Raw genomic sequence first — 24,726 nt, 5'->3', positions numbered from 1 at the left:
AACATTTTAAAAAAATGTCACGATCATTTTTTAGAATGGTATGGAACATCTTTCTAAAACTGGTATGAACCAATTTTTAAAATTATGCGAACATTATTAAACTATTGTTTTTAAAAGTTACAAAAAAATTGAACGCGAGTTTTTTTTGAATTGGACCAACATTTTTAAAAGTTGCATGAAAAATTACACTGCCTTTATTTTATTTTTAAATGCAGGATGAACATTTTTTAAAAATTAAGTAATTATTTTTGGAGTTAGGCTACTCTTTTCTTTTTTAGGGTATAGAGTTAAGCTAGTCTGAAACCATGAAACCAAATCACGGGCTGTCAGGCTCCACCCGGCGTGGGCTATCGGCCTGGGTCTGGGCTGACCGCCCTTTCTTGGAGCACCGTGGCCTGGAGATAGGGCGAAATTACTAATTAAGGAGTATTCGTTGCAAAAAGCATTTTACTTTTTCATGTCGCGACAAATGTTGTACATGCAGCGTGTCATTTGTCGCAATCTGGGAGTTTTCTCTTTTTTCGTAGATCCGTTTATTTAAAACGTTTTATCTCTTAAACCGTGCGTCCAAATCTCGAATCGTTTATTCCTCGCGTCGAGATCCTCAAAACTAGATCCCATGTTGATAGATTTTGACGAACTTTTTTTCCACGAAAAAACCGGACGAAAAAACCGGGCGAAAAAACCAGGCCGGGAGCATGGTTTTCTTCCCTTTCCGAAAGAGGCATGTCCGTGCCTCTCGCGAAATCACAACCGTGCCTCTCGTGAAAGCAAAACCGTGACTCTCGTGGAAGGAAAAAAAAAATAAAAAACACGTTTTTTCGTTTCCTAGAGGCACAGCTGTGACTCTCGCGAAAGCACAATCGTGCTTCTCGCGAAAACAAAACCGTGACTCTCGCGAAAGAAAAAAAAACAGAAAACGCGTATTTTTTTCCCTTTCCGAGAGGCACGGCCGTGACTTTCACGAAAGCACAACCGTGCCTCTCGCGGAAGCAAAACCGTGACTCTCCCGAAAGAAAAAAAAACGCGTTTTGTTTTTCTCTTTCCGAGAGGCACGACCGCGAAAGTACAACCATGCCTCTCGCGAAAACAAAACCATGGCTCTCGCGAAAGAAAAAAAAACAGAAAACGTGTTTTTTTTTTCGTTTCCGACGTCAGACCGACTTTGGTCAGATGGATGCTTGTGCGCGGGCGCCGCCACGCCGCACCCAAAGGAGCACCGCACGTTGAATTGGTATAGGGGACGGAGGGCATCGGCCACGCAGTCCGGTGAACAGTACCGGGGAAGCGCCGGCATGGCCGTCTTCTCTGTCGTCGTTCGGCGCTGCCCAGTAAGTGCTTACGTCACCGACAGACACCGCTTCAACAGGTCGTGGCACCGGAGGCTGCCGATGCTCGAGGACGACAGCCTGCGGGCGGGGCAGCCGTGGTTGCAACATTGCCGCCATCTACAGCGTCAGGCACCGTTGTCTGTCCATCTTCGCCGCCGGGTAACACCGCATCCGAACTCAGGCTCCATTCACCATTTGATCCTTAATTTTACCTCTCTCCGTTGTACTAAATCAAATCAGCGACAATTAATATGGATCGTAGGGAGTAATTCGTTTGTCCCTGCCTAATCATCACTGAAAGCATATTCAGTTCATGTGTGGTTTGCATTCTTTTTTCTCGTTTCCCCCCCTTTTTTTTGCCCCTCGCTCTGGTCTACCGCTGTCAAACAAATTTGGGAGTGCCTGCCTTTGTGTTTACATACTTAATTCTAATGACATATTTATAAGTCGTATTCAAATTCGTTGCAACACTGATATCTCTGAATCATGGTTTTGGGTACCGAGCGAAAAAATTGGATACCGGGCGGTTACCGAGTTTCTCGTTACCCCACGAGAAATCTATGTACCGAGCAAAAAAAATTCGAAACTTTTGGAAAATTTTGAATTTAAACGTGCAGAGCCTGATTAAATAAAGCAGAAACTCAGAGAAAACGCATGGGTAGCAGTGGTCTACTAGTTTGCGCGTGCTACCACGATCTCAAGGCAAGAGAAGGATATGTAGGACCTAACCAATGCGCTAGCATGTAATTGCAGATGCGAAAGGGTTCAGACAAAACATATAGCATGGTAAAAGAATTTGAATTTCAATTCAAATTTTAAATTCCGTACGAAATTTTTCCGGTATTTTGCGGTTACCGTGGTAACCGAGAATTCCGCTGCCCCGCGAGAAAAAAAATTTCACTTGGGATCCAAAACCTTGCTCTGAATTACTTGAACAACAGCTACCGTTAAAATCCAGTTCTGCCATCGCCACTATTTAGAAGTAAGTACAGCAACCATATAGTCAAGCAAAAACGTATTTGATTCCCCATGATGATAGTGCCTATGAGGATCTTACAGAAATTGACTCAGGGATCTCAATCTTGAATTTCTACAGCCTTGATAACAGTGCCTCATCTCATCTACTGCAGTTCACATCGGTTGCCAGTCGGAGATCACAGAAAACAGGGCACTTTAAAGCTTTAACCTAGGTAATGCACATGGTGAAAAAGTTTCAAGCATGGTCAAATAATTGAAGGAGCGTCGGGATTACCTTGTAACAAGTCCAAGGAAATTGCCACGAGTCAAAATATCAGAACCTCAGGCAAGTTCGCTGTGCTCAATGAGACCGTGTCACATATATATAGCAGATACTTACCTCAGTTTTCCAATTTACAGGAAGCCTTTTGCTTCATAGCTGCCAGCTTCTTTCTCTCTTATTGGGGTAGCATCTCAAAATCACGGGGGCTGTCTAGGTTCTGCTAGTGCCTTTGTTTCCTTTGCTTCTTCTGTACCCCCCTGGTACTACCTTCTATGAGCAAAGCAAATGGATGCCCACCAGAAAGGCCTTTATTGTAGTAATGTGAAACCATCAAACCCAATCACAAAGTCTTTTGGTTATGGCTAGCGTCTGAACATACTGACAAATTCAGAGTAAACCACTTGCTCTCCGCATCATTTGGTGTATGATTAAATTAGGTGTGATTTGCTATTGCTACAAAGTCCTCAATTTCTTGATCAGGTTCATATTTTAAGGAAGAAAACAAAGAAAGGTACAGCACCTAGGAGGCTAGGAGTAGAATAGCATATCTACATACACCAGGAATAGATGTAGTATGTCTCATAAAGTAGTTAACTAATAATATACTTCATCCGTCCCATAATGTAAGAACGTTTTTGACACTAGTGTAGTGTCAAAAACGCTCTTATATTATGGAACGGAAGGAGCAGTAAATATCATAGTGCTTCCCTATATGTATTTCAACAAATTCTATAGCAGTCCACAACTCTCATATTTCAAGAGCGAAAAGAAGAAATTTCAAGAAGACTTGAAACGATGAACCTTTCGGTTGCAGATGGGGCAGGTGGTTCATTCATAAAAGAAAACGGCATACTGGTCTAAACTTGACTTGGGTAAGTACTGACTATTGAGTAATAATGGATATAATTATAAAAAAAAGAGTAGTAACGGACATTGTATCTAGGCACAGTTTTCCTTTACCAGCTGGCTGCTGGTTACTCAAAAAAGAAAAACTGGCTGCTGGTGACTGCTCGCTTCTTAATGTTTTTTTTTTTGAAAAGGAGGTCATCCCCCGGCCTCTGCATCGGAGAGATGCATGGGGCCACTTTATTAAAGCAAGTTCAAAAAAATAAATAGTCTCGTCTGCAAAGTACAACTCACAAAAGGAGCAAAAAAAAAGGCAACTCAAAGCCACATTCGGCTGGACGAAAGGACATTAAGGACCTATCCTACTATGTGATTATCATCCAAACCGGTTGAAGATATCTCATGCAACCATCTTCCCCGGTTGCACCTAGGAGCCCGCAGGAGTGAGTAGCAACCACGTACGGATCCATGCCGTAGCCCTGAAGATAACCTGCAAGAAGTTAATCATATAAAGTCTGTCAAAAATCATATCATTCATGTAGTTCCATATAGCCCAAAGAAGTGCGCATATTCCAATCCGAATACTTGACGCAATATCAGGATTCATTCCATTTAGCCATGTCCCAAACAACGCATCAATGCTAACTGGAGGAATAATATTAAAAGTGATATGTATGAATTGTCAAAGTAACTTCGCGAGAGGGCAATCAAGAAATAAGTGTTGAATTGTTTCGTCGTGAACACAAAAGCAACATCATGAACTGCCTACCCATCGCCGCTTTAGTAAGTTATCTTTGGTAAGGATCACTTGCTTGTGTACAAACCACATAAAAAATTTGATTCGCAAAGGAACCTTAACTTTTCAAATGTGTACCGATCTTGGGATTGGGCCAGAATTAATAAGGTCTAAGTACATCGATTTGACCGTAAACACTCCATTACCCGTTAGCTTCCAGTTCAAGGTGTTCCCCTAATCTGAAAGTTGAACGTCCATCAACCTCCGCACTAGAGTGATTGACAAAAAACTACCACTTTAGGGGTTTGCATCCCACAGAACTACCGCTTTAAAAAAGTGACCGAAAACTATCAAAATTTTCTAATTTCGTGACTAAAAACTACCACTTTCAGATAATGTCCAGTTTAGACAATTTAAACGTGTTTATGACAGGCGGGGCCCATCTGTTAGCGCTGACGTGGCGTCAAAATCAACTTCACAGGGCGTCCGGCAGGGGCGGCTGCGTCGGCTACGTCGGCCTTGCCAGAACCGGGCGGCTTATACGTGCGGCGGGGCGCTGGAGGCCCGAGGCGTCGGGCGGCGGCTAGCAGCAGCAGCAGGCATCGCGGGCGGAGCGGCGCAGGCGGGCGGCGGTGGCGCCGCTCGGCAGGTGTGGCCAGTCGTCGACGGGGCACGCGCGTGTGGCGCGGCGGCGGGCTGCGATGCAGCAGCAGCAGCAGCACGCATCAACAAGGAGAGCAGGGGAGCACGGCAGCCAACGGCGGGGCGCGGGTGAGCGAGGGGGCTGCGAGAGGTTGGCGGGGCGCGCGGCGCCAGCGCAGGCGTGCGAGGCGAGCGCAGCAGCAGGCCGAGGCGGAGGCGCGACGCCGGGCCCTCCCTGCTGAGCCCGATGGACGGCGGCGGAGGTGGCGCGCAGGTGCACACACAAGGTGTTTGGGAAAATGCCATAGAGAGAGGAGGAAGAAGAAGGAGGTTGACGCTGATATATGGGCTCCGCCTGTCATAAACACGTTTAAATTGTCTAAACTGGACATTATCTGAAAGTGGTAGTTTTTAGTCACGAAATTAGAAAATTTTGGTAGTTTTCGGTCACTTTTTTTAAAGCGGTAGTTCTGTAGGACGCAAACCCCTAAAGTGGTAGTTTTTTGTCAATCACTCTCGGCACTAAGTGTAGCCATGAATTCCATCGTTTCCCCTACCAGACACCTCCTGAACTGGATATTCAAAGGTACCGTCTCCAAAACTGTTATTACATAATCCTCCTTACGTTGAGCAATATGATACAGGGAAGGATACTAGAGATCTAGCGGTGTGTCGCCTAACCATGTATCCTCCCAAAACCTTGTTGTTGTTCCGTCCCCAACAATGAATTTCACCCTATGGAAGGTCTCTTTCGCTCTCATGAGTCCCTTCCAAAATGGCGAATCATTGGGTCTTACGGTAACTTGAGCGAGAGTTTTATAGTGCAAGTATTTATTTCTCAGGATTTGTGCCAACATACCCTTCGATTCCTGTCATAGCCTATATAGCCATTTGCTCAATAGGCATTTATTTTTAATCTCGAGGTTCTCGATCCCAAGACCCCCCCTGGTCTTTTGGTCGACAAATAATTCCCATCTTGCCAAGCAATACTTTATCTTAACTTCGTCTGACTGCCAGAAAAAACAAGATCGATAGAAGTCAAGTCTCCTTCGTACCCCTTTAGGCACCTCAAAGAAAGATAGAAGGAACATAGGCATACTCGTGAGTACCAAATTTATCAATACTAGCCGTCCTCCATATGACATAAGCCTACCCTTCCAGCAGCTTAGTTTCTTCTCGAATCGATCCTCGATATATTTCCACTCCTTATTAGTTAATTTCCTATGATGTATTGGAATGCCTAGATAGCTGAATGCTAATGATCCCAGTTCACAACCGAACAATTGCCTATAGCTGTCTTGGTCTTCTTTGGCCCTACCAAAGCAGAACAATTCACTCTTGTGGAAGTTGATATTTAGACCAGACACTTGTTCAAACAGACACAACACCAGTTTCATATTCCTCGGCTTTGCAAGGTCATACTCCATGAAGATAATAGCGTCATCCGCATATTGTAGGATGGAGACGCCCCTATCCACCAAATGGGGAACAAGACCAACTACCAGGCCTTTCTCCTTGGCCCGACCTATGAGAACTGTCAACATGTCTGGCACAATGTTGAACAGAATCGGAGACATTGGGTCTCCTTGCCTTAGGCCTTTATGCGTTTAAAAATAATGACCAATGTCATCATTCACCTTTATCCCGACACTACCTTTCTGGGCAAAATAATCCACCTGATTCCTCCATGCCCCATTAAAGCCCTTCATGCACATGGCTTGCTGCAAAAATGGTTATTTAACTTTGCCATATGCCTTCTCAAAATCTACCTTGAAGATCACCCTATCGAGTTTCTTTGAATGGATTTCATATAGAGTTTCGTGTAAGACAACATCCCTTTCTAGGATGTGTCTTCGAGGCATAAAGGGAGTCTGACTTGGTTGCACTACCGAATGGGCAATCCGTGTCAATCTATTGGTGGCCACTTTCGTAAAGATCTTGAAACTCACACTCAAAAGACAGATAGGCCTGAATTGCTCAATGTGAATTGCTTCCTCTTTCTTTGGCCAACTAAACTGGCACACGAACAGATGCGAAACAATGCTGGATGACATTTATTTTGGGATGGAGATAGTATGTCCTTTGTCTTGTATTAGTTGTCGTTTCAACGGATATATCTATATCATGGTTTTCAATTTCAGTTTCAGAAAAATTTCGGCACCAATCGTAATCACTGAAATTCAGTGAATTTCAGATTCCATTTCAGCCAAATGACCGAAATATTCACTTGAATTCAATTAAAAATTTGAAAATTCTGAAATATATTTTGAAAAATATTTGAATTCCTATGCTATACTGAAATTGCTAAAAAAATTGGCTGAAACGTAACATTTCAGTGTCTACTGAAATTAATAAAATTCAATGAATTTCACCGAAATCTCACTGAAAGTGAAAACCATCTATATCTATGACACTAAAATATGTCTAGGTACATCCATTTCAATGACAATGGAGGGAGTGCTATTTATAAACTTTGTTTTTTTCCTTCTGTCAAAAGAAAAACTTTGTATTTTTTTTTGGGTGGGGAGCCCTTCTTCCCTTTTCGATTGAAACGAAACGAAATCGCCACCGCATCCCCATCTGCCGTGCCGTCACCGGCGCACTCCTCCTCCGATGGCTTCTACCCGCCGACCACCTCCTCTCTCACAGCCCAATTCCTTCCTTCCTTCCTTCCGCTCGCCGCTTCCTCCTCTTCCGTCGCCTCCTTCGGACGGCCGACCGGTCCCTGGGGGCGGATCTCACACGCAGCAGAAGGAGGATGCAGCCGCCGCCGGGAGAAGCAACGGGCTGCTGCGACGGCGGCAAGGTGAGCTGGTGAGCACTGACCCGCATTTTCCGCTCCGTCGTTGTTTTTTATTTGTTTCTTTATTTATTTATCGATGGATCGCACTGAAATCGATTCTAATAAGTCCCCTACCTACTCCATTAATCTTGCATTGCACGCATGGGCCGAGCAAGGATTCCAGGTTGCTGCAGGCGTGGATCTAGATGCTTACTTTAAAGTTCATTAGCAAAAAGAACAACAACCACATGCACAAAGTCTAAAGTTAATCAACTATCCAAGAATGTTTAATATCAAATTATGACCTGTTGTTGTCGGCTTTAGCGCGAATCTAGATGATAATGCACCCAAGTGATCTTAAACAATGGTAAATTGTAAAGCCATCTTCTCTCAATGAACTCTGCATACTACCCACCCCCTCCTAATAATACAGCTCCATCTCTTCTTATGAAGGGAACACACGCCCAGCTCTATTAACAAGCCATATTCTGCATCATCCATTGATATTTTTCTGCCCATCGTTCTGGTCTAGGGTGCGAGAGGGACGCGTTTGCTCAAGCGGACTATCACGAGGAGCAGCTATTGCGCCATGGTCACATGCTGCATGCGGTGAGTGGTGTGCTTTTGTTTAGAGCAATCGGTGAGTGGTGCGCTTTTGTTTAGAGAAATCACCGCAAGCAAGGGCTTTTTGATTTACTCTGTGCTCATGCTCCCAGATCCAAGTAAATCTCTTACCAGGCTCTGGATTATCTGCCTACATTTGTGCCTTTGGAGAGCTGATTTCCCTTTCGTTTGTATACACACAGTGCTCTGTACGTTTTAGACCTTTACTTGTACTGGTACGAGCAGCAGGACCCAACATCCATCCATCTTGAAGGTAATATTATATTTCCTCTGTTTAGCTGCCTTTGCTTGCATCTATCGATCTAAGCGCCTTGTGTTTGCCTATTTCTGTTGTTTCTCATGCTTATAACTCGTTCATCATGTACTCATGTTAGTATTCTAGTGCACCCCTTCCCTTTCCTTTTTGCTGATAATCTTAATTAGCTACAATGAGTGCTGGAGATGATGTGTTGGTTCATCTTTGTTATAGCAAAAGGAAGCGGAAATGACGATAGTCCTGGATGCCATCGCATCCTACTTGCAAAACATGCTCATGGAGATGGTGACAGTGAAGAGGTGCACATGCTGCTTGGAGTCACGAACGAGATCAAGAAGATGGACGTCAAGCTTAAGGACCTCAAGAACTTCCTCGCCGACGCTGACCAGAGAGACATCACCGACGAGAGTGTGCAAGAGTGGGTGGCCCAGCTCAAGTGTGCCATGTACAAAGCTACAGATATCCTTGACCTCTGTCAGCTCAAGGCCATGGAGCACGGTCCATCCACTGCAGATGTGGGGTGCTTCAATCCCTTGCTCTTCTGCATGCGGAATCCCTCCCATGCCCATGACATCAGCACCCGCATCAAGGCGCTCAACCAGAATCTTGATGCCATCAAGGAGCGAAGCTCTGCTTTGAGCTTCATACCACTTGGTTCCTCTGAAGATCATAGCAGCAAGATCCATGGCTCTCATTCCGGTGATACCAGGCGTGAGACGTCAGGGGAGTTTGATTGGTCGGGTTTAGTCGGAGAGAAGATCGAACAAGATACAAAAAAGCTGGTTGAGACCATGCTAACTGAAAAGGAGGGCAACACCAACATCATGGTGGTCGATCACCATTGTTGGTGTCGGCGGAATTGGCAAGACCACTCTTGCGCAAAAGGTCTTCAATGATGAAGCCTTGAATGCTGAGTTCGAGAAGCCGATATGGTTGAGCATCAACAAGGACTTTGACAAGGTTGAGTTGCTTAGGACAATCATCACGCAAGCCGGGGGAGTAGTACATGGGGGTGAAAAGGCGTTGGCTGTGCTTCAACCAATCCTTGCCACTACCTTGAAAGGGAAGAAGCTATTCCTGGTGCTAGATGATGTTTGGAACCATAGAGCATGGGATGATGTGCTTAAAACATCATTGGCTAATGTTGTGGCTCGTGGTAGCCGAGTCCTCACCACTACTAGAGATGAAACAGTAGCTCGAAGGATGAAAGCTGTGCTTCCCTATCACGACGTGGACAAATTAGAGGAGGAGGATGGCTGGTTATTGCTCAAGAAACAGGTGTGTAACTAAACTCCATGTATTTTTAGTATTACTAGCTCCATTCTTAATTTGGGGGTAGAGATAATAATAATTGGGCACACTTTTATGTAGTATTTTTCTTTGAGATTAAAACATGGACTCATACAACACGGACACTACATATACTTATGCCACAGCACATACACCTGCCGCATGTGTACTGTGTGTACAGAAGGCACAATATTTTGACCCTGTATCAAATTTAGGTTGATGAAAGTTGGACAACCATGCTCCCACATCAACACTAGACCTCATGTATCGTTTTCTGATTATAGTTGTAATTAGGAGTAATTAATTCATTATTTTTTTGCAACTGTGACTCAAAGAATGTTTTGCTATGTTGCCTCTGTTTTCCCCCTTAGAAAGCTAAAATTTTGGAATATAGGTAATTGCCACCCAAAACGTAAGTCCAAACAAAATCAATAATTATGATCGTATAAATGTTCTTTGATTTATAAAAGGTGAAAAACTGTGGTATTATTCTTCCATTTCCATCATATTCACAAATACACAGTCCATCCTTGGGTTAAAACCCGGTCGTGTTTGGCATACGTGGTACAGTACTATAGCACAAATCCATAATATGAAAAAGTTGTATTTGGTAGAATGACACTAAAGCGTGCCCAGGCCCATGAATAGGTTTAATTAGCCAACCGGTCCCATGATCTGCCAACACGAATGAAAATAAGAGCTGGTACTTGACATTCTTTTACTTATATGGATGTCCAGAATATAAAATTGCATACATACAATAATATACTCCCTCCGATTCATAATAAGGGTCGCAACTTTGAACTAAGGTTGAACTAACCTTAGTTCAAAGATGCGACACTTATTTTGGATCGGAGGGAGTATATAATTTAAACATGTAAGGAAAGCCTCCACCCTTGTGTAGTTGTAGATCAAACACGGTGACAGAGACACGAAAGAAGAGAGCGCTTGCTGGCAACTCCTTAGGCGATCGCTGGGATGCCGCCGGCAACCCCCAGGCCGTTAGATCGGCGGGTGGGAGGCCGGTTCTGGGCGCTGGCCGACGAGGGAGATGAGGGGGGAAGGCAAAGATGAGGAGGAAAGGTCGCAGTCTATGGCGGAGCGGCCATGTTCACGGAGTCGGATGGATCTCATTCGACGATAATTTGCGAGCTGTTGAACATGGGATATGACGAAGATGATTTACAGCTGGAGGTGGAGAATCTAGTGTCGTCGTCTGATCCGGCGAGAGACGGACTTGCAGCCAATGACCATAAGGAATTGATCCGGCGGATGGTGCTTTGCCGTACTTCGGCTCGGCCATGGCGAGGGCCGATACCCAAGGTAAGACTGCCAGCGCTGACTTTGGGTGATTTTCTAACCCCAGGTGCTTGGTTGCAGGTTCAACGGCGACGGAAAGGACGGCGGCCGGCGGTGTCACCGGAAGCGGAAACGAGTCAGATCTCGATCCGGGAGGCACGGATGGAGCGTTTGAATTTTCTGCTGGGCCACACTAGGCCGGATTCGGGCGTGGGCCAGTTTGGCTTAGGGCATGCGGCCCAGAGTTTCTTTCCTGAGCATGCGGCTCAGCCGGTGGTAGACGGGCCGAGCGAATTGAAAATCGCAGCCCAACCCAACATGGGCATGTCTAGGGTTCGACCGACGAGGGCAAAGCCTGGGTTTCGATCTTGCGGGATCAGATGCGGGTTCGAGCGAACGCGCCGCCCCTCGATAGAGCTTCCTTTGCGGTGGTTCTCGTGGCGGGGAGGGGATCGGATCAGGCTGCGGCCGCCGGTTCTTCGTGATCGGGTCTAGGCCGGGCTACTACCATCGCTGCTAATGGCGGGCGCGGTGGAGTTACTGGCGGCGGTGACCGCGGCAGAGCAGATGCTCGTGGAGGTTTTGCGGGGAGAGGTGGTGGAGCTGGATACGGCCGCGCCGCCGGAGCAGGTGGAGGTGCGCAGTATGGACGCGGCGGTCATGGCAACTTTGTGGTCGCGGAGGGGCGGCCGGAGGTGGTTATCGGGCTGCAGTGCGCCAGTTTGCAGGAGATGGAACTGGAGCATCGTCCGGCACCGGTTGTGGCGATGCTGGCAGACATGCTTTTCGCGCCCCGACCGGAGGTTTCGTCCAAGGGCCGGCAGGTTCTCAGCATTATGTACCTCGCCGGGGAGGCTTCTTCAGAGGTGGACGTGGTGGAGCCGACAGATTAGGCCGGAATGGTCCCCGTGCCCCGCGCCGTGATCCACCACCTCGCCGCGATCCGACGCCGACTACCGATCTGGCTACAACGTCCGCGGAGGACGGCGTGCCTGCTTCGACCTTGGTAGCGGACGCACCGGCAGATAAGCGGCTTCCCGCGGAGGCGGCTGCGGTGGTTCGGGAGCTTGCGAACGTGGTTGTTCCGGCTGCGCAGACTCTGGTGGAGAATGCTTCTGACAAAGGTGACATTGATAAGATGAGCAAAGGTCAGCGTAAGAGGAAGAAGACCTATTGTTATCTTTGTGGAGAACCTGGCCACTATGCGGTGGGTTGTACGACGGAGCTTTGTGACATTTGTTTGTGACCGAAACATGATGTAGTGTGTCCTCTTTTGTCAGCTCCTAAGCCGGTGGTGAACTTCTATGGTGTGTGTGATGAAAAACTTATGTTCTTTGAGACTCCAACTATGAGATCTTGTAGACCACAATTGGAGAATGCTAGAACTGGCATCATTCGAGTGACTAAGGGCACTCTTTTAGAGGACCAGATTATTTTACAACTCAAGAGATTAGTCTCTAGTTCTTTTCAGTGGGCTCTCGTCCAGATTGATGAGATGACGTTTAAGGTTGACTATCCCACGAAATTTGATCTAGACAGGATTAATGAGTTTGGCATGTGCAAAGTTCCTGGCAGTGCATGTATTCTAGAGTTTGATGAGTGGAAGCGCAATGATCCGGTGGGAGTGCTGCTTGTTCAGATTTGGGTCAGATTTTTTGGGCTACCCCCGGAACCGCTTAATGATTACTTGGAGACTTGGAGCCTAGGATCTCTTATTGGAAAGACTCTGGAGGTCGATATGCCTTTTACTCGTATGCATGGCATTGCACGTATGCGTGTGGGAGTTCTGGATGCGAATGCGGTCCCGTGCTTTTTAGATTGGGTTTATGAGGGCATGAGTTATGATCTGAGGATTGAGATTGAGGGAGTTCCGATGATCCAAGATGCAGACAAAGGCATGAGTGCTGATGGTGGGACTGACGGTGGTGATGGCAGCCAAGATGATCTCATGGACCATAATCAGCCTGCAAACAAGTCTGATGCTCCCGAGGGGCAGGGTAAGGAGTCCGAAGCCCCAGTGGGCAAGGCCTCCAGTTCGGCGCCCATAGCAGGTCTTCGCCGTGAGGCGCTGGATGCGATGGTGCCACCATCTCGGACTCACAGAACAATGGAGGATGATGGCCACACTCCTACGGCTGCGAGGAGCATGACCCCCGCCCCCACATCTCAGCCCAAGACAGGTCTTCGCTTTGGGTCCTTTGGAGCTGTCTCGGCACCTGGGCGCCTGTGGGGAGATCGGATGGAGAGAGATGACCCCGTTGAGCATGTCTTACCTCCGTTATCTCCTGTCCGGTTTTCTTTCGCGGGTGGTGATGCGTTGGCGGTGCCGATGTCACCTAAGGGAAGCGGCTCGAGGCAGGCGACCTTAGTTCTTCCTTCTTCGGCGGACGTCACATCTCGGCATGCTACTCCTTCGCCTAAACGACCGCACGAGGCGGATATGGCCGTGGAGGGGTATGGGCTTTCTTCCGCTCCGATTTCATAGGAGGACGCGGCTTCTACACAGGTGTCGCAGGAGGCGACGACGGTGGAGGCGCCTTCTATGGGAACGGTTCCGGAACCGGGACCGATGGTGGGCTCTCCGGTGCTACCTTCCACACCTCACACTGGACGGGGGATGGACTTCTCTATCCCAGAGGTGGTGGCCTTTGGGGGTATCCTAGACCCGGCGTCGGGAGGGAGGCATTCCAGCCGGCGTATTCAGGAACTGCCGGATGCGGATGAGTTTCAGCTTGGTCACGCCATGCGGATGGCCAAGATCCACGACACGGAGGCTTCTACAGGTTTGTCTTTAAATACCGATATTTCCGTTTTACATTTTTCTGAAGATGATATCTTGCATAGAGCGGATAAATTGGGAATTTCTCTAGGTGCCAACAACCGCGAAGTAGTTACTTCTATCAATGAGCTTCTTGACTTAGAAACTGATAGAGCAATGGCTATGCTTACAAATTTAGCGGCGGTCAAACCAATGCAAGAAAGTGAGATAAATGAGTTGGGTATGTGTGAGTTGGAGGGTTTATGCGAAGATCTAGTTCCTACAAACCTTCTACATGAGGAGACATTGGAAGAGGAGGGGCATGCGGCCTCTCTGTCTTCACCTGTAGTTCTTGCCGAGGACACTAGTCATGCGGACTGTTTGATCCTCCCTCAGGCACCAACGCGTAAACGGCAAAAAAAGGTGTATGGCCTTTCAGTGGCGCGTCAAAGTGCTAGGATTAAGTTTAAGAAGAAATTTCACGACGATTCATGAGAGGCATTTTTTGGAATAGCAGAGGTCTAAGGGACTTGGCTAAGCATAGGTTTTTGGCGGATGCATCTCGGGATTACAAACTTGATTTTATTGCGTTCCTAGAGACTGGTAGGGCGAATTTTACTTCGCAGTTTCTTGGAACGATCCCATGTGGTCTTGATTTTGATTGGCACTGTTTGCCACCTCGGGGAAGATCTGGCGGGATCCTCCTAGGTGTCAACTGCGAGTCTCTGGAGGTGCTTGATGTATTCTGGGGGGAATTTGCAGTTAAGTTCCATGTGCGGTCGAAAGCTGACGGGTTCAGGTGGGCTTTAGTGGCGGTGTATGGGGCGGCACAGCCTGAGCTAAAGTCGGACTTCCTCGCAGATTTAGTTAGGATTTGTGGGGATGATACCTTACATATTCTCGTTGGTGGTGACTTTAACATTATTAGAAGGCGAGAAGAGAAAAATAATGACAATTTTGATGGCAGATGGTCATTCATGTTTGATGCGATTATTGAAAGCCTGGACCTGCGAGAGATTGATCTCACGGGCAGGCAATTTACTTGGGCAAATAATCTTCCAAATCCGACGTATGAAAAACTTGATAGAGTTCTCACAAGTATAGAATGGGAACAAAAATTCCCTCATGTGACGGTGCAAGCGTTACAAAGGGGAATATCTGATCATACACCCCTTCTTGTAGACTCTGGTGAAGCGGCTCACCATGGCAACAAGAATGTTTTCTCTTTCGAAACTGCGTGGTTCGAGAGAGAAGATTTCCTTGAGTTGATAGCAAGGGAATGGGCGGCGGAACAAAGGGGAGAGTCCAACATTGATCGGTGGCAGAATAAGATTAGACATCTTAGATAGTTCTTGCGAGGATGGGCTAAGAACAATAGCGGTGTCTATAGAAAGCAGAAGGAAATATTGTTAAAGATCATCAATGACCTAGACATAAAAGCTGAAAGCATTGCGCTGGTTATGGATGAGCGAGTGTCTAAAAGAGAAGCCGAGGTTATGTTGGCAAAGCTTCTTAGAGAGGAGGAATTGAAATGGGCACGTAGATTCAATTTTTCCATATGATTGCCAATGGGAAACATAGGAAGAAGAGAATCATTCAACTTGAACAAGATGAGGGTACGATTGTTGGTCACGAAAATCTTAAAATGTATATTACCAACTATTATAAAAAAAACTGTTTGGGGCCCCAGCTGAGAATTATGTCGCCCTCGATGAGATCATGGTGGACGACATTCCTCAATTGAAAGATGAAGAAAACGAAGCGCTAACTGCACCTTTCTCTGAGAAGGAGGTGTTTGACGCAATATCCCAAATGGAAAATAATAAGGCACCTGGTCCGGATAGATTCCCAGCTGAGTTCTACAAGAAATGTTGGGGTATTATTAAAGGCGACTTGATGCCCATGTTCAATGATCTGTTTAATGGCCACCTTCAACTTTTTAAGCTTAACTTTGGGACTATCACGTTGTTACCAAAGAAGGCGGAAGTGATTCGCATTGAGCAATTCAGGCCAATATGTTTGCTCAATGTAAGCTTCAAAATTTTCACAAAGGTTGGCACAAACCGTCTGACGCAGATTGCTCATTCGGTGGTACAACCAACACAGACTGCCTTCATGCCAGGTCGACACATCCTCGAGGGAGTGGTCGTTCTTCATGAGACATTACACGAAATTCACTCGAAGAAGCTCGATGGAGTGGTCTTCAAAGTGGATTTTGAAAAGGCATACGATAAAGTGAAGTGGTCATTCTTACAGCAGGCCTTACGTATGAAAGGATTTGATGAGGCTTGGAGGAAGCAGGTCGAATCATTTGTACAAGGGGGTAGTGTCGGCATCAAAGTAAATGACGATATTGGTCAGTACTTCCAGACGTTAAAAGGATTGAGACAGGGAGACCCGATGTCTCCGATTCTCTTTAATGTCGTGGTTGACATGTTGGCCGTTCTTGTTAATAGAGCAAAACAGGACGGCCAAGTAGGTGGTCTTATCCCACATCTGGTTGAGGGTGGGGTGTCCATTCTTCAATATGCCGATGATACCATCATTTTCATGGAACATGACCTTGTTAAGGCCAGAAACATGAAGTTATTGCTTTGCCTGTTCGAACAACTATCAGGGTTGAAAATTAATTTTAATAAAAGTGAGCTGTTTTGCTTTGGACGCGCCAGAGAAGAACAAGCAACTTACAAGCAGTTATTTGGATGTGAAATAGGCACACTACCCTTCACGTACCTAGGGATTCCGATTCATCACCGTAAGCTCACTAATAAAGAATGGAAATGTATCGAGGATCGGTTTGAAAAGAGGCTGAGTTGCTGGAAGGGCAAACTCTTGTCTTATGGAGGAAGATTGGTGCTTATTAATTCTGTACTTACAAGTATGCCCATGTTTCTCCTTTCTTTCTTTGAAGTCCCGGTTGGGGTACGGAAAAGATTGGACTTTTATCGATCTAGATTTTTCTGGCAAATTGACGAGAACAAAAATAAGTATCGTTTGGCAAAGTGGGATGTAATTTGTAGACCAAAGGACTAGGGAGGCTTGGGAATTGAAAACTTGGAGGTGAAAAATAGGTGCTTACTCAGCAAATGGCTATACCGGCTATCCATAGAAAGAGATGGAGTTTGGGCTCAGCTATTGCGTAACAAATATCTCTCTGCCAAAACATTAGCCCAGGTTACGGCAAAAGCGATTGACTCACCATTCTGGAAAGGGATTATGAGGACGAAAGTGGCTTTCTTCAACAGGATTAAATTGATCGTCAGGAATGGACGAGATACTCGATTTTGGGAGGATACTTGGTTAGGAGATTCGCCACTGGCCTTACAGTATCCATCCCTATACAACATTGCGCAACTGAAAGAGGTTTCCATTGCTATAGTGTTGGGTACTATTCCGCTCAACATACAGTTTAGACGGTCTGTTATTGGTGACCGTTGGACTAGGTGGATACATCTTGTGCGTAGGTTAATGGAGGTTAACCTTTCGGATGTACCAAACACTATGCAATGGAAGCTTTCCAGCTCAGGTGTCTTCTCGGTTAAATCCATGTACAAGGATTTGATTAATACCGGGACTATCCCGAGGACGGTTCATATTTGGAAAGTTAAGGTGCCCTTGAAGATAAAAGTTTTTATGTGGTTTGTGCATAAGGGTGTCATTCTTACTAAAGATAACTTAGTTAAGCGTAAGTGGGAAGGAAGTAAAAGATGTTGCTTTTGTGATCAGGATGAAACAATAGAACATCTATTTATCAATTGTCCACTTGCTAAACTGCTTTGGAGAACTATTCATGCTACATTTAACATAACTCCACCTCTCACGATATCACATTTGTTTGATAACTGGTTGGCTGGAGTTGAGCCAAAGTCCGCGGCACATATCCGAGTGGGAGCATGTGCATTACTTTGGTCTTTATGGAATTGTCGCAATGACGTTGCCTTTAATAGACAAACTATTACCAACTTTTTGCAGGTCATCTTCAGAGCGTCTACTTGGATCCGTACGTGGTCATTACTCAATCGTGCGGACCACAGGGAGCATATGGATATTGGGTGCAGCCGATGGGAGATGGTTGCACGGGATACTTACAACCGGTTTGGATGGCGGTCCAATAATAAGATAGACGTTTAGTCTCCTAGTCTTTCTGGCGCCGGTTGTGATTTTTATTTTTGGCCGCTTGTGGCTTTTCTTTGCTTAGTATGACCTTTGTTTATTTTGAGACCTCTGTTTGGAACCTTTGAGATACTTTTTTAATAAATGGCTGTGTGCATCAAGAGATGCAGAGGCCGGGGGTATTCCTCCTTTTTGAAAAAAAATACGACTCTGTTTTCCGGAGAATGAATCTGTGTAGTTTCTGAGATGAGAGATTGAACTAAGCATCTTGTGCTACAAGAGTGAGAAACTTAACATCTTGTCTGGTTGAGCATGTTATGATTATAGTCACTCACATGCTAGGCACCCAGTTGGCAGCAACATCCCTGCTTAGCAGTTCATTCACTTGATAGTGTACATTAACCGATCTTTCATGGCTCTCTTTTCTCCACTAGCCTATTATTTACTAATATTTAATTGACACTACCAGTTAATAAGCAGCTATTTTCTCTCTCAAGGAAATCACTCCTTATTGACTATCAGTTCAACTGCTTGCAGATATTATCAAGTGAGATTGATGACCGTGACATTGATATGCTCAGGGATATTGGAGTGCAAATTGTAGCAAAATGTGATGGTTTGCCTCTTGCTGTCAAAGTAATGGGAGGAGTCTTGTGTCAGAAGGACAGAAAACACCGTGAGTGGGAGATGGTTCTGAATGATTCTATATGGTCGATGTCTGGACTGCCCGAAGAGGTGAACTATGCAGTATATTTAAGCTATGAAGATTTACCTTCTTGTTCCAAACAATGCTTTCTACACTACTCCCTTCTCCCCAAAACCACAGTGTTTTGTTGCAATGAAATCACTGGCATGTGGCTTAGTGAAGGATTTCTTCACGGAACTTCCGATGACTTGGAAGAACTAGGAAGTAAGTACTATAAGGAGCTGATACTGAGGAATCTTATAGAGCCAAATACAAATTATGTTGATCAAGTTGTTTGCAACATGCATGATGTTGTTCGCTCATTTTCTCAATTTGTTGCTAGGGATGAGGCACTAGCAGCTCATAGTGGAGAAACTAGTATTGTTGGTAAACTTAGTGCACATGATTTTCTTCGGTTATCTCTAGAAAGCAAAGCATTGGAATCAGATAGGTTAAACTGGAGTTCTCTGCAAGCACAAAAGACATTGAGGGTACTAATGTCAGTTGGTTATATAGATATCAAGCCTAGTGATTCGTTGGTTCATTTTCCATGTCTACGAACTTTAGATATAGATTCTGCAAATGTTGTAGCTTTGCTTGAATCCTTGCATGAACTCAAGCACCTGAGGTACTTGTCCTTAGGAAACACTGATATATCAAGTCTACCTGATAGCATTGGAAAGATGAAATTCTTGCAGTACATTAGCCTTACAGGATGTGAGCAATTTGTTAAAGTTCCCCGTAGCTTTGTAAAGTTAGCGCAGCTAAGGTACCTTAACTTCAGTGGAACAAGCATAGAAGGCATACCTAGGGGGTTCCATGCTCTAACGAACTTGAGGGTATTAGTTGGGTTTCCAGCCCATGTGGATGGTGATTGGTGTAGTTTGGAAGAGTTGGGTTCTCTTTCTCAGTTCAATCATCTTGAATTGGACAGATTGGAGAATATAACTGCTTCCTCGTCTGCAGCAAAGGCAAAGCTTGGTGACAAGGTGCATCTTACCAACCTAACCTTAGATTGTGCTAGCATATTGGGAGATGATGGGCTGATTAAAGAGGAAGATGGTGTCTCCGATAAAGAGCAACAATAAATCGAGAAGGTGTTCGATGAGCTCTGCCCTCTGCCCAGGTTAGAAGTTCTTGAGATCAAAGGATATTTTGGCGGCACGCGAGCCCCCCCCCCCCTCCCTCGCGTTGCCCCGCTCGGGCGGCCCGAGGGGCGAAACCCTAGCCACGTTGTCTCCCTCCCCTCCTAGATCTCCCCTTGCCGCCGCCTGAAGCAGCCGCCGGGCAAGCCCGCGCGCTGCTGATGAAGGTGGCGGCGGGGCCCTCGCTGCCCCGCCTCGCTCGCGGGGGGCCCTGGGTTCCGGGGCGGCGGCCCCGGCTGGTGAGGCGCCCCAGCTTTCGGCATCTGGTGGCGCGGGCGCGGGCCGGCGGATCTCGGCCGTGCGGACGGCGAATCCACCGGAGGACGCGGGCCAGGGCGCTGTGGCGGCGTCGGCCTCGGCGGCGTCAGATCTGGCCATCTCCACTCCTACACCTCTCCAGCGAGCTCATCCCCCAGATCCGGCCTGCTCCGTCGTGCGGCTCCGGTTTTCGTTGGGTGGGAGCGGGTGCCGGGATGCAGGACCGGGGGAAACCGTGCCAGCCTTGCCGGCTGCAACGGCGGCGACACCCACGGGCGCCGCTCACCTTCCTGGAGGCGTCGGTCAGGTCCTGTTCCCCACCCCCGTCCCCCTTGTCTCCCGGGTTAACACCTCAACTCTGTTGTATGGCGGCGACGCCTCTGGGGCCGTAACCTTCTTGAAGGCGCTGGTTTTGGGAACAAGGATGGGATGTGGGCTTTGTTGCGGTGTGGGCGGAGGGCGTGTTCATCCTGGCTGCTCACCCTCTTTCGTGCCAGAGCTCTAGTCTTTGGCGTTTGGTTGCTCTAGGTGAGTTGACGGCGGCAAGCGGGGATTGCCTGGTTCCGCTCCTGTGGCTTCCTTCGATACCAGCCATCTAGGTTCTAGGGTGAACACGCCCATCATTCAACGATGCGGCGCCCTCGAGCCGGGCGAGGAGGCAGGGGCCTTCTTTGATGATGGATCTGGTAGGCTGCGTCTTCTCCAAGTCCTGGAGTTATTGGCAACGGCATGCCTTGTTTTGTCGTTGTTTCCCTCTCCTGAGCCGGCTGTCGCCTCCTCCTTGGCTCTGTGCGTGCAAGAGGTCGCTGGCATCTCCAAGCATTTGCTCTTTGTCTTATCTCTAGCTTGTTGTATGTGAACATTGTGAGCTGTCCCCCGGCGCCTCTGTACCTTTCACCGTTTTTCTGTTCTTTTTCTTTATGTGGTGTGTGGTTGTAATCTTGCATTGTTATCCTGGCCGGTTGATGGCTTTGTTAATTCAAAGCCGGGCTCCTCTGAAGCCTTCGTTCTAAAAAAAAGAGGATATTTTGGCCGATGGCTCCCAAGGTGGATGATGTCATCATCAATTATGCCCCTCAAGAGCTTGAGGATTTTGTTCATTACTGACCTGGCTTGCTGCACACAACTTCCTGATGGCTTGTGTCAGCTCCCTTATTTGGAGATCATTCAGATCGATCGTGCTCCAGCCATCAAGCGTATTGGACCTGAATTCATACAGTCCTACCATCACTACGGTCCCTGTCCTTCCCAGATGGTGGCTGCATTTCCGAGATTGCATAACATGAATTTAGTGAGAATGGTGGAATGGGAGGAGTGGGAGTGGGAGGAGCAAATGCAAGCCTTTCCTGTCTTGCAGAAACTTATGCTACAACGCTGCAAATTGAAGTGTCTTCCCCCTGGCCTTGCCTCCCAGGCAAGGGCTTTGAATAAATTATGCATATACCATGTCCACAGTCTCATCTCTCTAGAGAACTTTCCATCTCTGGTTGACCTGGAACTGGATGAAAACCTTGACCTGGAGATGATCACTAATCTTCTAAGACTGCAGAAGCTTACCATTGAAAACTGCCCAAAGCTGAAGGTGTTGGAGGGCATTCCTGCACTCCATAGGTTCGTTCTTGCGTATAACGACATGGAAACAATCCCAAAATACATGGGAGGTATAAACCCCAGGCATTTGGAGCTATACTGCAGTCTAGCACTGCTCGTTTCCATAGCTGCGGGACAATCTGGCCCTGAGTGGGACAAGTGCAGCCATGTTGAGCATGTCAAGGCATATGCACGCGAAGGAGGTAATTCAAGGAAATGGTATGTCTTGTACATAGTTGATCCCTACAATTTGGAGACAAATGTCAGCCGTTCTTTCATGTCCAGAGGTAATTTCACATTGCTCGCTCATCTTAGTTTGTCTATCTATTCTGGTTATTTGAACTATTCTGTTTGTTTTGTACATTTTGTCAGTATGCTGGAGTTTGAATATGTTGCCAACTATTCCTTTTGAATACACCCTTCTAAAGTAGGACAACAATAACATGCTAGTAATGTTTGCATAGATGTATTACTAGCTTTTTCTCTTTAGAAATAGATGGCTGGCTTTTTATCGTTTTGTTGACCAATGCTATTTTCTGATTTGGCGAGTCCATCATTTGCGTAGTTACTGTTGTTCACACTTGTTCCCTACTACTCATACGTTATTTCATCTCACTGTGTTAACTCTGTCACAGTTGGGTTCTTGACTTGCAAGCTTTAGTCCGTCATCCACTTTTATCATTTTTTCTCATGCAGGAACCTTAACCTCTTTCGAGGATGCAGATCGATTTGAGTATGTCTTCAAAATGTCAAGAAAAACATTTAGCTACATCTGCAGCTTGGTTTATGTGCCATCATTGGAAGTTATGAACAGCTACACCTTTGATGACGGGAGGTTACTATCTTTAGAAGACCGAGTAGCCATTGCTCTGAAAAGGTTGTACTCTAGTGAGCCACCTGAGACCATAGGATCCTCTGTCAGTGTGAGTGAGTCAACTGTCTTGTTGGTAAGTGAGAGGTTCGTTGATGCTGTGTACAAGAGAGCAAAGAACCATGGGCGCTGGCCAGACTCCAGTAAAATGGACAACATCAAATCCATGTTTGACAAGATCCACAATATGCATAACTGCTGTGGTGTTATATGTACAACTCACATCCCATTTGGACCAAACTTGGACCATGAGAAGAATGACAGCATCCTAGTACAACTCGTCATTGATCCAGAGATGAGGTTCAGGGCCATTTGGTGGGGACGAGTAAGCAGCATGAACCAGTCAAGCATTTTGCATGAATCTTATTTGTTCAAGGAGTGCGAGAAGGGTGCCTGGCTGAATGGCGGCAAGCTGAAGGTTGCAGTAGATGGATCAGAAGTCGGGGAATATATAGTTGGTGATGCAGGATACCCTCTTCTCCCCTGGCTACTCACACCTTACCATGAAGAAGACCTCTCAGACTCCAAGGCGGAGTTCAATAGGAGACACAACGCAGCCACAACCTGCGCTCAGAAGGCGTTGACAAGGTTCAAAGACACATGGAAGTACCTGCAGGGAGAGACGTCGTGCCCTGTCAGTCCGGACAGTCTGGTTGCCACAATCCATGCCTGCTGCTACTTGCATAACATAGTCATAGATATGGAGGATGATGGGGCCATGCCAAGCGTTGAGGAGCCGGATTATTATGGGGAAGTGCGTCAGTTAGCAAATGAGGATGCTGTCAGGGCGAGGGATATGCTTTCACTGTACTTCTTGAAAATCATGTCATCCGAATCAGTAGGTGAATTAACACAACTGCCCCTCATCTTAATTTATTAATTTGATTTTCCTGTCCACTAATTTGTCATAATTATGTCCTCTTGTTGTTTCCATCCCTCATCTGTTAAGTTGGCCAGGTGGATATGGAGAACGACCTTGAAGTCGCTGCAACAGGCTCAGGCGATGAAGACAAGGAAGAAAAAAAGCACAGACAGGAACATCAGAGGAAGAGAGACATGATGATGACCAGGATAACATTATCTAAGAAATATTTCTTTCTGCCACATCTTGTTTCTAGGTACCACAGCTATCATTCTCTGCTTCGAGTTTTTTTAATGAAGCAATAATATCACAGTTCTCTCCGTGGTCTGTTCTTTTGTTACAACTACTAGCAACGTGCTACGCAAACATCAGTAGCTATATATTAACTGATAATCTCATGTATTTCCTCTCGATCATACTGGCAACTGCTTTGAAATCGATGCTTCATTTAGTAGACTGGTGCTGTATTACATCCTGGTGCACGGTCGTATATATGTACAACTAATTATGAAACCTTTATGTGATCAGATGGTAGGGGAGCCTTCATCGTTCTGCTGGAATGGAGGTTTTTTAAAGCATGGACGCCGAGCTGCCCTGGCAATGGAGCCAGAGACTACTTTGTTGCTGCAGCATGAACTGAAGTTCAACATTGTTTATTTTGTTTATTTTGGTGATATGTCTGCTTGGCAAAGCCTAGTGTTATGTGTGTAGTCTGTACTTTATGTATGTGGAGTAAGCATTTTATGTGTCGAGAAAATCACGACGCATACAGCGTAGCCGCTAAGGAGATTATCTGTGCTTTCCATCCATCAGTTGGGTGCAGACTGAAGAATTTGCAAACATAACAGAAGGGGGTTCCCGTGTGTTAATGGCAGGCATTCTTGTGTGGTAAACGTGAAGGCAGCTACTGTAGAAACAGGGAATGTTGCCTCGAGTTTGTTTCGTTTGGTTATCTTCATCAGTATACACTACACGAATAGAAGCATGTGGCAGCATGTCCCAAATGCACCGCAAATGGGAAATACGCAATTACGCATGAGCTTATCAATGTGTGCTCCCACGATCCATGATCTATGAACAGCTGGGAAGAAGGTTCTGTTTCCTACTGACACTGAGCTGCAGACATCCTTCATCTGTTTAGTCGGCACGGTGGATGCAGAGGAGGACCATGGAGTTGCGGCATCGGGCTAAGGGGATATAAAGACAACAATTGAGGGAGAGAGATCATCATTATGTAAAAAAAAAAATTCTTTCTGCCACATCTTCATTCTAGGTACTATCGCTAACACTCTGCCCCAAGTCTTGTTATTACAGTTCTCTGCTTCTTGGTTCGTTCTATTCATGTCACAGTGTCGGTTAGAATTTGATTGCATAGCTGATACGATTAAAACACTGATT

At 46.3% G+C, this 24,726-nt stretch overlaps 1 pseudogene; it reads left to right on the top strand.

The window, feature by feature from the left end:
• Positions 1–7,997: 7,997 nt before the first annotated feature.
• LOC123129360 (disease resistance protein RGA2-like) lies at positions 7,998–23,863 on the top strand (annotated as a pseudogene).
• Positions 23,864–24,726: the final 863 nt, after the last annotated feature.

The sequence above is a fragment of the Triticum aestivum genome, chromosome 6A (assembly GCF_018294505.1).
Source record: "Triticum aestivum cultivar Chinese Spring chromosome 6A, IWGSC CS RefSeq v2.1, whole genome shotgun sequence".
Classification (NCBI taxonomy): Eukaryota; Viridiplantae; Streptophyta; class Magnoliopsida; order Poales; family Poaceae; genus Triticum; species Triticum aestivum.
Note: the sequence above shows the minus strand (reverse complement) of the source record. Positions and strands in the feature narration are given on the sequence as shown.